This window comes from Chinchilla lanigera, unplaced genomic scaffold, assembly GCF_000276665.1.
Source record: "Chinchilla lanigera isolate Chin_1 unplaced genomic scaffold, ChiLan1.0 scaffold00003, whole genome shotgun sequence".
Lineage (NCBI taxonomy): Eukaryota > Metazoa > Chordata > Mammalia > Rodentia > Chinchillidae > Chinchilla > Chinchilla lanigera.
Genome location: NW_004955404.1, coordinates 18,510,662 through 18,522,909, shown reverse-complemented (window position 1 = coordinate 18,522,909; position 12,248 = coordinate 18,510,662). Strand labels below are relative to the sequence as shown.

Here is a 12,248-nt window from a genome sequence, read left to right as displayed (position 1 = left end):
ATACAAGTCATTACTGATTATTGCACTTGGATAGCTAAATTAACATGCTGCAGGCTTTGTAACCTAAATCATAACCCAATTGAACTGATTATAAAGAGGCACTGATAAATGAGCTGTTTTAATAAGCATTTATTTATGAATTTGTTATCAGAGTTTCTTCCATTAAAGTAAAATAATTAGGATGCTGAATCAGATCAAGATGACAGGGCTGCTAAACATCTTTTCTTTTAGGAGAGAACATGAAAGTGTTTGGAAGAAAGTGAGGCATTGCTCTTTAATGAACACAAATTCCCTTTCCAAGTATTCCATTGCTCAAAGAAAGACAGTTATTTAATAAAAAAGACTCAGCTATAAACATCGGTCACAGTTTCACTCCTTATATGTAAAACAGCAACGAAAGGAGCTGTATTTCTACGCTGGCATTTAGGCTGTTTTGTCTTGGAGCAGAAGCTATAAAGTTGAGAGGATCATTTTGGTATAAGCACCCAAGTGAAAACTATTATTTGATTACTATTTGCAAATGAGTTATACTAGAAGACAAACTGTAAATCCACTCCAAGTCCTCAGGTCTTTGAGGTCACCAGGACTCTGAGCTATAAAGCTGTCCTATGGGTGAGCCGATACAGATTTCCCTGTCACGCCCAGGTGCCACGACGACAGACGCTGCAGAGACACACAGATGGCACTTCAAGCTCACCAGGATCTCTAGCTATCCTTCATCTATTTTCCTCTTCTAACCCATGATCCAGAACTCAGATCAACATGTTTTGTTTCTCATAGGTATTTTGCAATTAATACGAAAACTCTGGTATTTCACTAGCATTCCATTAGAAAGTAATTATTTTGTCTCGTTTTGAATAAGCAAAAAACTTCCCTGATTTTGAAATAATTATATAGTTTATAATTAAATTATATAATTTAATATTTTGATATATCAAGACTCTCTAATATAATTAGTTCATACCTTAAAGGCTGACATTTCAGTCCCATTCATGTATTAATAAATTATGTATATACAATTTATATCCTGCATTATATATCTATTATATCTACTATCAAATTCTCTATATAGATATGTGTTCACATCCTCATCAATTTCTTTGTCACTGGGACAAAATATTGAACACCTCCAACTTAAAGCACTGAGGTTTATTTAGCATCATGGATTTTGGATTTTTCAGTTGATATTGAGACGCTCCAAGCCATAAATGGCATGTTGATAATTTCTGGGTGGAGGAACGCGGTTCACATAATGGTGTTATGGTTTGTGTCTAGCTACCCACCACCACCACCACCAAAACTTCATGCAGTCAAGGGGACAGGGTTTTCAGAGGTGATTAAATCTAGAGTTTGTGATTGATTGTTAGTCCAGTGCTGGGATTAAGGGTGTGAGTGCTACATCTACTGAAGGGTGGTAGCCTGCATACAACATAAGGGCCAGAAAGAGTTTGGTCCTCTCTCTTGACTTGTTGCTTTTGCTGTCTTCTGCCACCATGAATGGTTGCCCTTCTGCCATGTGCCACCCCGCTTTGAGGCAGCTGATTACACTGAAACCTCTACAAACTGTGAACTAAATAAACCTTTCCTCCCTTAACTTTGGGCTTGCAGTATTTTGTCTTGGCAACAAGAAAAGTCACTAAGACAAATGGTGACCAGGAAGAAGAGAGAGAAAGAAGGAGATGGAGATATACACTTCCAGGTCACACTATCAGCTACCCACATCCAACCAGGCCCCACTTCCTAACCCTAGCGGCAAGTCAGCTTTAGCCTCCCCATAATCCAGTTGCCTTTCAAACAGACTTTGGGAAGTGGAGTGTGGATTTCAGATCCAAACCACAATAGCACATATAGTCACTGTGACTCCTTAAAGGAAACTGAGACACAATTTCATTGAGGAATAAAAAGAAGTCACTTAGACTGTTCAGAGTTACAAATCAAGAGACATAAATTCAAGTGTGTTGAACATGTTCTTGGGGCCTCAGATAGATTGTAAAGAAAAAAACTGTAGGTGGGAAGAGGAATTATGTTAATTACATATCTAAAAGGTATTGTTGCTGAAAGGATGGCAGGCTATCTTATAAGAGAGAACAATGAAATAGCTTAAAGAATATACATAAAAATGTTCTCAGAAAGGAAGGAGAGAAATTCTTGGGAAAGGAGTGTGGGTGGAAGAGAAATGACTCTAGTAGGTATCCATAGGTTTGGGATGTGCTGCTCAAATGAAAACTATAGCCCCCATCAGATTAACTTAAGATACAGAAACTTTTTAACCTGGTAAAGTTGCAATACATGCAGAGAAAAGGGTTGTAGCTTACACTGCATCAAATTTTCATTTGAAGGTAGGCATGGCTAAAGGCTCGTCTCATGTCCTGGTGGCTGAGTATTTTGGAGATAACTCAGTCTTGCTTTATCCGTTGGATTTTATTTTTCTACAATGGTGTAGATATGAAAATCTATCCTTGCAGTGTAAATAAATACTGTATATATTTTAAAAACTATATATACATTCATATCAGTGTAAACTCACCACATTTTGCTTAAAGAAATTTTAAACATATTTATAAGATTTAATATATAATTATCCACAGGAGTTACAATGCTTGATATTTCTTCTCTCATGAAAGATATTTATTATGTGCATCTTCAAAATCAAATTTTTCTTTGATAAGCAAATAAAAATGAAATGGAAACTAACAGGACCTAATATAGTTCATTAGTTTCATGTTAAGTTCAAAATATATTTTTAATGCAAACTTTTTCATTTGTAATGTTTGACTTGAAACACATGATCAGTTCCTCAACTGTATGAATTATATGATTTACCAATCCTGCATTTAAAAAAATAAACCATAAAATTGAAACTGGTATGATACTAAAATTTCATAATAAATAGACCTATATTTTATTAACAAAAATGAGACTTTTCTTATATCTAATATGGGAAAGTTACAGGATTTAGCTAACCTATTGAAAATAAATCAGCTAAAGTAGAAAGATCAATTAAGAGAAGTCAGGAGACAGTTGCTGAGGAAAAATATTTCCTCTCAGTATTTTCTTCAATAAATTAACTTAATTATTTAAGCTACAGGCACACAATGAGAATTTAAGTTCTTACCAATTTCCTTTAGACTCCAGCCAATGGGAATCTTTGTTTAAATTATAGTCAGCAAGTAAAGAAACAAGAAAGTCCCCAAATTTTTAGTATACAGACAGCTATTTGTATCACATTTCTTATGAACACCCATGTGCATGCATGTGAGCACGTGTGTGTGTGTGTGTGTGTGTGTGTGTGTGGCATTTATGGTTCATAATTCTTTCACTATATCTTTAAAGGTGAATAAAATTTCTTTGCTATACAACTAAAACCCAAGCATATTTCTCTTTCATGTTGAGTCTTAGAATAGCAGTCTCTTTGGAGACTGGTTGTCTGAAATTCTCTCTTGCATGACCATTCAGGCTTAAGTGTAATCCAGCTAAAGCAGAGTCATTGATTGACACTAGGCACGGGGGCAGGAAGATGAATTTCTCTGGTTTAAAGTTTAATGGAACAGATCTTTTGATCTCTGATTCTGTAAGGAGTCTGAAGTTCATTTTCTTACTCAGGTTTCTTCGGTGCTAGTACATTGTTGCATACAGATCTCATTCTCATGAGTAGAATATAATGTTGTGAGGTCAGCGTTCCTCAACTAATAGTGATTTACACACATGTTTCATGGAATGTTAACTCCACCACTGTTGTTTCCTTGAATACTTAAATTATCCAATGACGATATGGCATAGGTTCCTTTAAAATGTAAGGCTGGACATGATGTTTTATATGAACATAAGCTAAATACTAATCTTTAATTCTGTCTTTATATTTCTGTTTCTGAAATGATTGAAAAATTATTTTAATGTGACAATCAAAGCCTGAACACTAAAAAAGGAATAAAGCTCATCTTTATTATAATCCAGGCTTTTTCCTTTCTTTAGCTCCTACAAGCAGCTGCCAATATCTGAGTCAGTGGAGAAAGAGGAAACATAAGTCTTGTTTCATACAGTACAGCAGCTATAGCCTAATCTCAAAGACACAGGCTCAAGACTGGTAAAATCTAGTTGAAATTCTCTGATTCTGCATGTTTATTGAAGGGCTGTCTTGACTAGTCTGGAATCATGTGTACACAAAATCCTTCTTGGAGCAGGTCCATTTTGAAGCAGGTCAGAATATTTTGTGCTTTGTAATAATTCAAGGTCACTCCAATTTCAGGGCTACTTAACATGGAAGTTTTAAGGGTGTAAAAATATGAACAGCCAGTTTATCAGTGCTCCCTTCTGTGTAATACATTGTTATAAGATCATCCTTTCAAGTCCTTGCCAACAAATTGAAAGAGAAGTTACATTTTGGCACTTTTTTCAAATTCCACTTATATTCAAATAAGAGAGTTCTTAATAAAAACAATTTCATAAATAGACACGAAAGGAGAGAGTATAGCATTTCAAAACATCAATTCTTCTGTAAGCCTCCTCTATGAGCTTTCTTTTCTTAAAATACATAGTACCCTTTGACCAGAAGTGATCCAGAACATATTTGTTCCAACAGAGCTTTTGCGAGAGTGCACACTGTTGATAAGGCCAATAAAGCTGAGCTTTTAACCTTTTTGCATTTCAACTGCATAATCAGAACCTGGTGATAGCACATCATACGCTCAGAGAATGCCATGGGCATTGCACAGAAAATGAAAATTAGTTCTAAAAGGCTTTTCAGCCTTTGTGGCATAGGATGCTCCTCTCCTGGCTATATATGAAAAAAAGGATCCAAAACAAAATGGAAGGAATAGTATGACTGTGAGTGAAAGCAAAGCCCAGAGAAAACCAAGAGCATGGAGGGATGAAATAGAAGAGTGAGCAGCTGTAATTAGCTCTACTGTTTCATGAGAATGAAAAACAAAGCCACTTTAAAAATATAAACAGGCAGAGCGCCTGCGGAGAGAGTGACTGGTGCTCTAACAAACCTTGGTAAATAGTGAGCAGCAGGAAGGTAAATAGAGTTTGTGGATAAAAGTTTGACACCAATTCCACTGGCTACATTTTTCATAAATTATCATCCATAATAAAAGTCATTCTGCTGTAGTACTTTTCAAGTAAGGCAACACTGAATACCAAAGATAGCTTTAAATAAAGGCAGAATATCACGGTCTATCCTAACTAAACAGACACGTAAGGCAATTTTAATTACCGTATGTTTGAGCAAGAGTAAAATTTCCTACATTTATACATATTCTCATTTTAAGAAAACAGTGCAAGTATAATAAAGAAAGTGAAAAACCTTCTCCCCAGTGCTTGGCATTGATTTCTACCCTGCTTACAGCCTGGTTTTCTTATTCAATTAAACAACATGACCTTGCAAAAATGTTAAATTAAATCCAAACTTGCCTAGGCATTTATCATATCATGAAGGCTATAACTCTTCCAAATGAAATCATTCATTATCATGGGTTTCACATATAGTTTATTGATTTCAATGAGTTTAGGTAAAGAATATGTGCAAGACACATGAATACGCACATTCATTTTTAATATTACCTTTGACAAATGTAAGGTCACCAATTTCTTAAATAAAATATTGAGGCCTTCTTTTATATCTGTCTCAAATGGACATGGAGAGAAAGATATCTTGAAATGTACCTGCATACCCTGTTTTATTTCTCTTTTTGTGCATGGGGTCTGCAAAGCTGTTAAATCTTCACAGAAAAGGACTCTTCCTATCATGTATAAAAATCATGGGTACAGTTCTATATTTTCAAGGAGGATGTTCTGTAGAGAAATCAAGACTAGATAGTAACTCTTTCAATTCTGAATTACACTTGACCATTTGCTTAAACTGTAGAACAAGCCTGTACTTCTGAGTGACTCTGATTTAAACCTAGAGCCTGAACTCATCAGCGAATCTTCTAGGCCAGTGGTAGCAAACCTATGGCATGCATGTTGTTTTTCTTTTAAGACAAAATATGTTTGTGTAGGAGTTGTTCTTTCTAAGCTAAAACCTAGCTATTCAGGTTCAATGGCAGTGCTGACACTTTGTGATAAAGAAGTGGGCTTTGGACTACAGTTTGGGCACTTGTCTCTAAAAGGTTGACCATCACTGCATTCCCTCCTGAATTTTGCTTCTTTATTTTTACCACCTTGATATGTGTTTGGCTTTTGTTGTTGACATTGTCAGTTTCACTGTTCTTTTAGGGGACAGGAGGACAGGTAGTGGGAATTGAGCCCAAGGCCTTTACTCACACTGAGCTACATTCCCAGCTGTTTTAATTTTTAATTTTTAGACAAGGTCTCATTAAGTCACTGAGATGCCTAGGCTAAGTTCGAGTTTATAATTCTCCTACCTAGATCTCTCAGAGTATTGGGTTTATTAACAGTCTCCTCGCACTGGAATATAACAGCCATAGGAGAGAGAACTTGGTTTGTCCACCGTTATTTGCCCTAAACCTAAAACTCACTGCAGTTTCCACAACTATTTTGAATGATTGAATGGAGAAAAATAAAAATTGATACCTGTCCTGCTTAAACTATATACTCACCTAATCATACACTTTTGAAACCTGCACTCTTAAAATTTATCTCTTAACTATACATTAGAATAACTACGAACCCGTATCCTTTTCCATGTCTCTGATGTACCTTCTATAGGGACCCACTTTTCTTCTTAAAATTTCTTGGGTTTGGTCATGTATTCTCATGTTTTACTTTCTCCTTTTAATTATTCAGTTACTTTCTTGCTTCTCCTTTACTGGGATCCTTGAGGGATAATTTTGGGCATGCCCTGAGAACTAGCATTGCCATACAGCCCATCACATCATGTTTCTCTCCGTAAGAACCCTGGCCACTTTCTTGACGTCAGTCTTCAGAGCTCTATGGATGGCTACAAACAAATAATTCTCCTGAATTCCTTTCTCTGTAAGCAACAACATGGTAGTAATTTGTATTTCTCTTGCCTACTTCATTTCCCTCTCCAGACCCATGTATTTTGATTTATGGAACTTTGACTCTTCTTTGTGATATTCCTAAGATCCACAAATTCTAATCACTCACCACACTGTCCAAGTTTCTAACACAAACAAATCTAATTAATCCGTTGCTCCCACCTCCCTTACCTTGAGATGTGGTGCCTGGACACTTATAAAGGCACTCCTCTGCTTTAATGCTTCCCCTGCAATCTTTCTAGAGATATTAGAGCACAGCTTCAATCACACAAGTCCCTCACTGAGGATAAAAGAAGCCTTATAATATCTATGATTATTAGGTCTACATTCTTGTGGTAGATTTTCATGCCCATTACAACCAGAGTTTCGACCTCCCTGAACAGTTCTTCCCATAACTCTTTCTCAGGAAATGTCATCGTTAGCTTACTCAGAGGACTTCACTGTGCGTGTTTAGTAACAATAGCACTCCTCTATGGAAAAGTCTCACTAATTTACATCTTTTCAAACCTTGTCCATTATGCAAGAGACAATTCAAACACCATTTCCTTCAGGAACTCCACTTAAACCTCCTTGACTGACAGGTGGGAGTACTGTGCCTCACGATGCAGTGGTGGGACTTTATCACTCAGTGATGTTCTGTAACTTAGTAGTTCAAATGTGTTCCATCTTTTCTTGAATGTCTGTCTTCTGTCTTCTAGTACATTAAAATTCCCTGAGCGCAGATCCTCTACCCTCCTCATCTGCTGATTTCTTCCAGTGCCTTGCACATAGTAGGCGTATGTTCAGTTAGTATAGATTATGATTGGTAATGTGCAATGGAAAGTCTACCAATTATCATTTTTATTTGTTGGTAAAACATGAATTTGAGCCATTCCCTTATGCTGACATTAAAAATGAATACTATACACTTACACAGAAAACAAGCTCCAGCCTTTATGATATTTAATCCAGAAAAAAACATGATTCTCTGACTCTTGGCAAATGCATCACCAGATGATTCTCCTTATAGTTCTGTGAATCTGATAATTTGTAAAAGCAGACTTTTGAGCAGTCTCTCAAGAAGTTATATTTTGGGCTTTCCATTTTTTAACATTCCCAGTGTAGCTGTGCTATCATTACATTCTAAGACTTCTAAAATTATCTGTCTACTTAATTTTTTCTAAATATATATTTTTTTAAATTTCTTGATGTTATTTCATGTTATCTACAGAACAGGCAAAGTACATTGTCCCTCATAAATCGTCCATGCTGCTGCAGAATTCCAGTGTATGTAGAAGAATCTAGGGGCAAAGCAAGTTCTCTCTAAGAGGTGACGGTTTTCAAGTCCTTCTCAGCCAAAGAAAGAGCTTCAATAGTGACTCAAGCAGCAAAATTTAATACCTCTTATCTTTTCCAGTGGTCAAGGCTAAATTATCAACATATTCAGCTCAATGTTTCTTTCATTAGTATTAGGGGTCTTAGAGGTCTAGTATCCTTTTCATAAATAGGAGGGTGCTTGTAAGCACCTTCTTTCTTCAAAATAGAGCTTAAAAAAAGGTCATAAAATTGTGTCTACATGTGGCATTCTGTGAATAAGTATCTGCCACAAGACACTAGATTAATGATTTAGGGGAGAGGAGTTGATATAATTTATAAAGCTTCAGTTCATGAAATATATGAAAACTCACTGAAAAAAATTTAATGTACTATGCAAATGTTATCCTGCAAATGTAATACGTGAAGCTTTACTAATCAGAATTCTATGTGAAAATGGAATATTTCAAAAATTATCATTTTTCATTCTCTTGTTATGGATTATCCTTAACTGACCAACATTATATATATTTATTGTATATAACATGTTTTGAAATATATATACATCTTGGAATGGTGAATTGATGTATATATTACTGTACATAATTATTTTTATTTGTAAAAGAACATTTAAAATCTATTCTATTTTTGAAAATACAATAAGCTATTATAACTATAACCATCATGGTCCACAGTAGGTCTCTTGAATGCATTCCTCGTAGCTGAAATTTGTACCCTTTGATTGAGATCTTCCCACTCTCCACTCCAGTGTTCTGTGAATCAATTTTTTTTTGTCTTTTTGAGACAGGGTTTCACTAGGCAGTTCAGCCTGGCCTTGAACTCACTTTGTAGCCTCAAACTCACAGTAATCCTCCTGCTTCAGCCTCCCGAGTGCTGGGATTACAGACGTGCACCACCATGCGCAGCTCATTTTTGAGATCTAATAAACACGTGTTTACTTAGTTCTTGCTATTCACCCCTCCGTCTGCTCCCTGCATTTTCTCCCACATCGTCTTGTTACAATTCTGCCCGTGTCACAAGTGTTACTATGTATGTGACAACTGTCTGGCTCCACATTCTCTTTTATTTCCTTTCAAAATGTAAATTTGTGTATCTCTCTTTCATTACATGACACATCTCTCAAGAACGGCAATCATGTCTTATTCATATTTAAACACTAGTGCTTAGAAACACTTAGAAGATAGTATGAAATACATTTGTTAAGTGAACTGAATTGGTGCCCTGAGGGAAAAGTGAGCAAGCTGATCCTAAGATTTCCTGAAAATCTGTATTTTACGCTTTGCTCCGAATTTCCTAAGAAAATGCTTGATTCAGAAATTCTGTGAACACCCATTAATTCTACCTGTTCTGCCAACTCCAGCTCCTTACCTACACACGTGCACAGTTATCCGTGAAGTTATCAGTTTATCAGAAGCGTGCTGCTTACTGTGATTCTGTAAAAAATGTTTAAAATTTGAATCCATCAGGAATTTATTCTGCACTAAATTGTATGACCTGGTGCCATGACTTGCCTGGGCCTCCTAGAAAGAGAGAAAATGGTGCTCACAAATAATAGTACCTAGAGTCAAGCTGCAGCCCACCCGAGGTACAGAGCTCATACCATCCAGCCAACTCAAGGGCATGCACAGCCCACCCAGACAGCTGGGCAGCATAGCTACGGAACCTATGGACAGCCTACTTATGTCAGGCATACCCAGGCTTACATCTTGCATCACTGCCACCTATAGAAAGACCAAGAGTATACAACTTCTCATGGACAGCCTCCCACTGGTTGTGGAGCTCCTGCCTTCCCCAAGGCATACAGCCAGCCTGTCCAGGGATACAGCATGGACACTCAACTCACGTCACAGCTACATCACCTCCACTCATGGCCAGCCTGCTTACCCAGCCTATGGGCAGCATCCAGGCGCCACACACTTACAAGACCACAGGAGGGTAGGTAATGAGCCAGCTGAGACTCATCAACTTCAGTCTAGCACAGGGGATTATAACCAGCCCAGCCTAGAATATAGACAGGTTATCTCCAGGTTCCCAGGGGCTACGCAGTGCAGCCAGTCACCACACCTCCATCCTACCTTTCTACCAGCTATTCCTCTATACAGACTACTAGTTATGATCAGAACAGTTACTCTCAACAAAACACCCATAGGTAGCAGAGCAGTTATGGACAGCACAGTACTCACAGTCAACAAAGCAGCTATGAGCAGTAGGCTGTCACTAGATTCTACACACACACGCTGGATCCCACAGCCAGGCTCCAAGTGAAAATAGCTAACAGAGCAGCAGCTATGTGCATCAGAGTTCATGTCAACAGGACAAGTCCAGTAGCATGGGTTATGGTTAAGGTTAAGGTTAGAGTTAGGGTTAGGGCAGGAATCTGGAGGCTTTTCAAGACCAGGAGAGAACCAAAGCATGATTGACTCTAATTGAAGCAAGGAAAGAAGGGGATTTGATCATGGAGGCATAAGCTAAGGTGGGCAGGACGGGTGACATCACAGTGGATGGGCAGCATCAGAGTGTGAGGTGGCTTCAGTAAGCCTAGTGGACCCACGCATGAAGGACCAGATATTGATATGGGCCCTCCCACTGATCCTGATGAAGACTCTGACAACCATTCAGTTTATGCTCAAGGATGAAATGACAATATGACCCTCAGTGATCTGGCAGGCTTCTGTTGGGAGTGAAGCTGTCTGTACCTAGGGTATCTAGGACAAGATCACTGCTTCTCATGAGCTTGGCAGGGCCCTATGAGAAGTGACTTGGCCTTCCCCTCAGATAATATAGACAACTCCCTTCTTTTTCCCCATGTAACCACCAAGGCATGATGTTTTGTTGAAGATTAGATGTTCTTCCTTTTCCAGATCTTACCGTCCCCTTAAAATTCTCTGTAAACAGCTTCTTATGCTGATTGTATAAGTAAACACACTGCAGTTGTTGGGGGTCCTTTCTCCCCTCTAGAGAGTGGCTGCACCTGCATTCAGCCTTCTGCTGACTGTACAAATAAATGCACTGCAGTCATAGGGCAATTCTGTCTCCCATCAGGAGAGGGAGCTTCACCTGACTTCAGCTTTCTGACTCTTGTCTTCATTTCTTCATCTTCCACCATACACCCCTGGAATTTCAAGGACTGTGCTGGATGACACAGGCTCCTTTAAGCAACGTGGGGTCATTCACATGAGCAAGAGAACTGGGCAACATGTGATCCACATCTACATAGACAAGAAAACAGGAACGCTCAAGGTGATACCCGAGTGTACTATGAAAATCCACCAACAGCCAAAGCTGCTGAGGAGAGGCTTGATGGAAAAAAGTTTCAATAAAGTAAACTTAGAGTCTCCCTTGTTTGGAAGAAGTCTCCAACAAACAGCATAGGAATGCCACCCTGTGAGGGTCGAGGGCCCTGTCATCACTCCATGGAGGTCTAGGTGTCCCAGATGGCCCTGAAGAACTCCTGGGTCACATGAGAGGCCCTGAAGAAGAAAGAGGAGGTTTCTCCCACAAGGAGGTCCAGCTTTCCCATGAAATCCCTCTGGAGGAGGATATTTCCAACATTGAGCTGGACACTAGGTAGGGTCCTAATCCAGGTTATGGAAACCAGAACTTCACCAGGACCACAGAACGCAACCAATGAAGGCTTCCTCCTGCTACCCTTCGCACCCCTATGTAATGCTCATGGCAGAGGCAGACCTGGTAGCATGTGGGGAGGAAAAGGTGGCTTCACAGAACATGGCGGTCCTGGTGGAAGGTTCAGAGGTGGTTGTGGTGGAGGCAGAGGTGGCTTTCTGTGGTGGATGTGGCATGGTAGAGATGGCTTTCATGAAGGATAATGATGTGGTCCAGGGAACCACACGGACTTTTGATGCAGCAAATGGGAGGGAAAAGAGGCACATGTGGAGGGCCTGGGAAAATGCATAAACCTTAGCACCGTCAGGAAGTCACAGAGGGCCGAGAGCAGCCCTACTAGACACAGAG

The 12,248-nt window shown here is 38.7% G+C and overlaps 1 pseudogene; it reads left to right on the top strand.

Moving 5' to 3' along the window:
• Positions 1-9,896: 9,896 nt before the first annotated feature.
• Positions 9,897-11,701, top strand: LOC102021079 (annotated as a pseudogene).
• Positions 11,702-12,248: the final 547 nt, after the last annotated feature.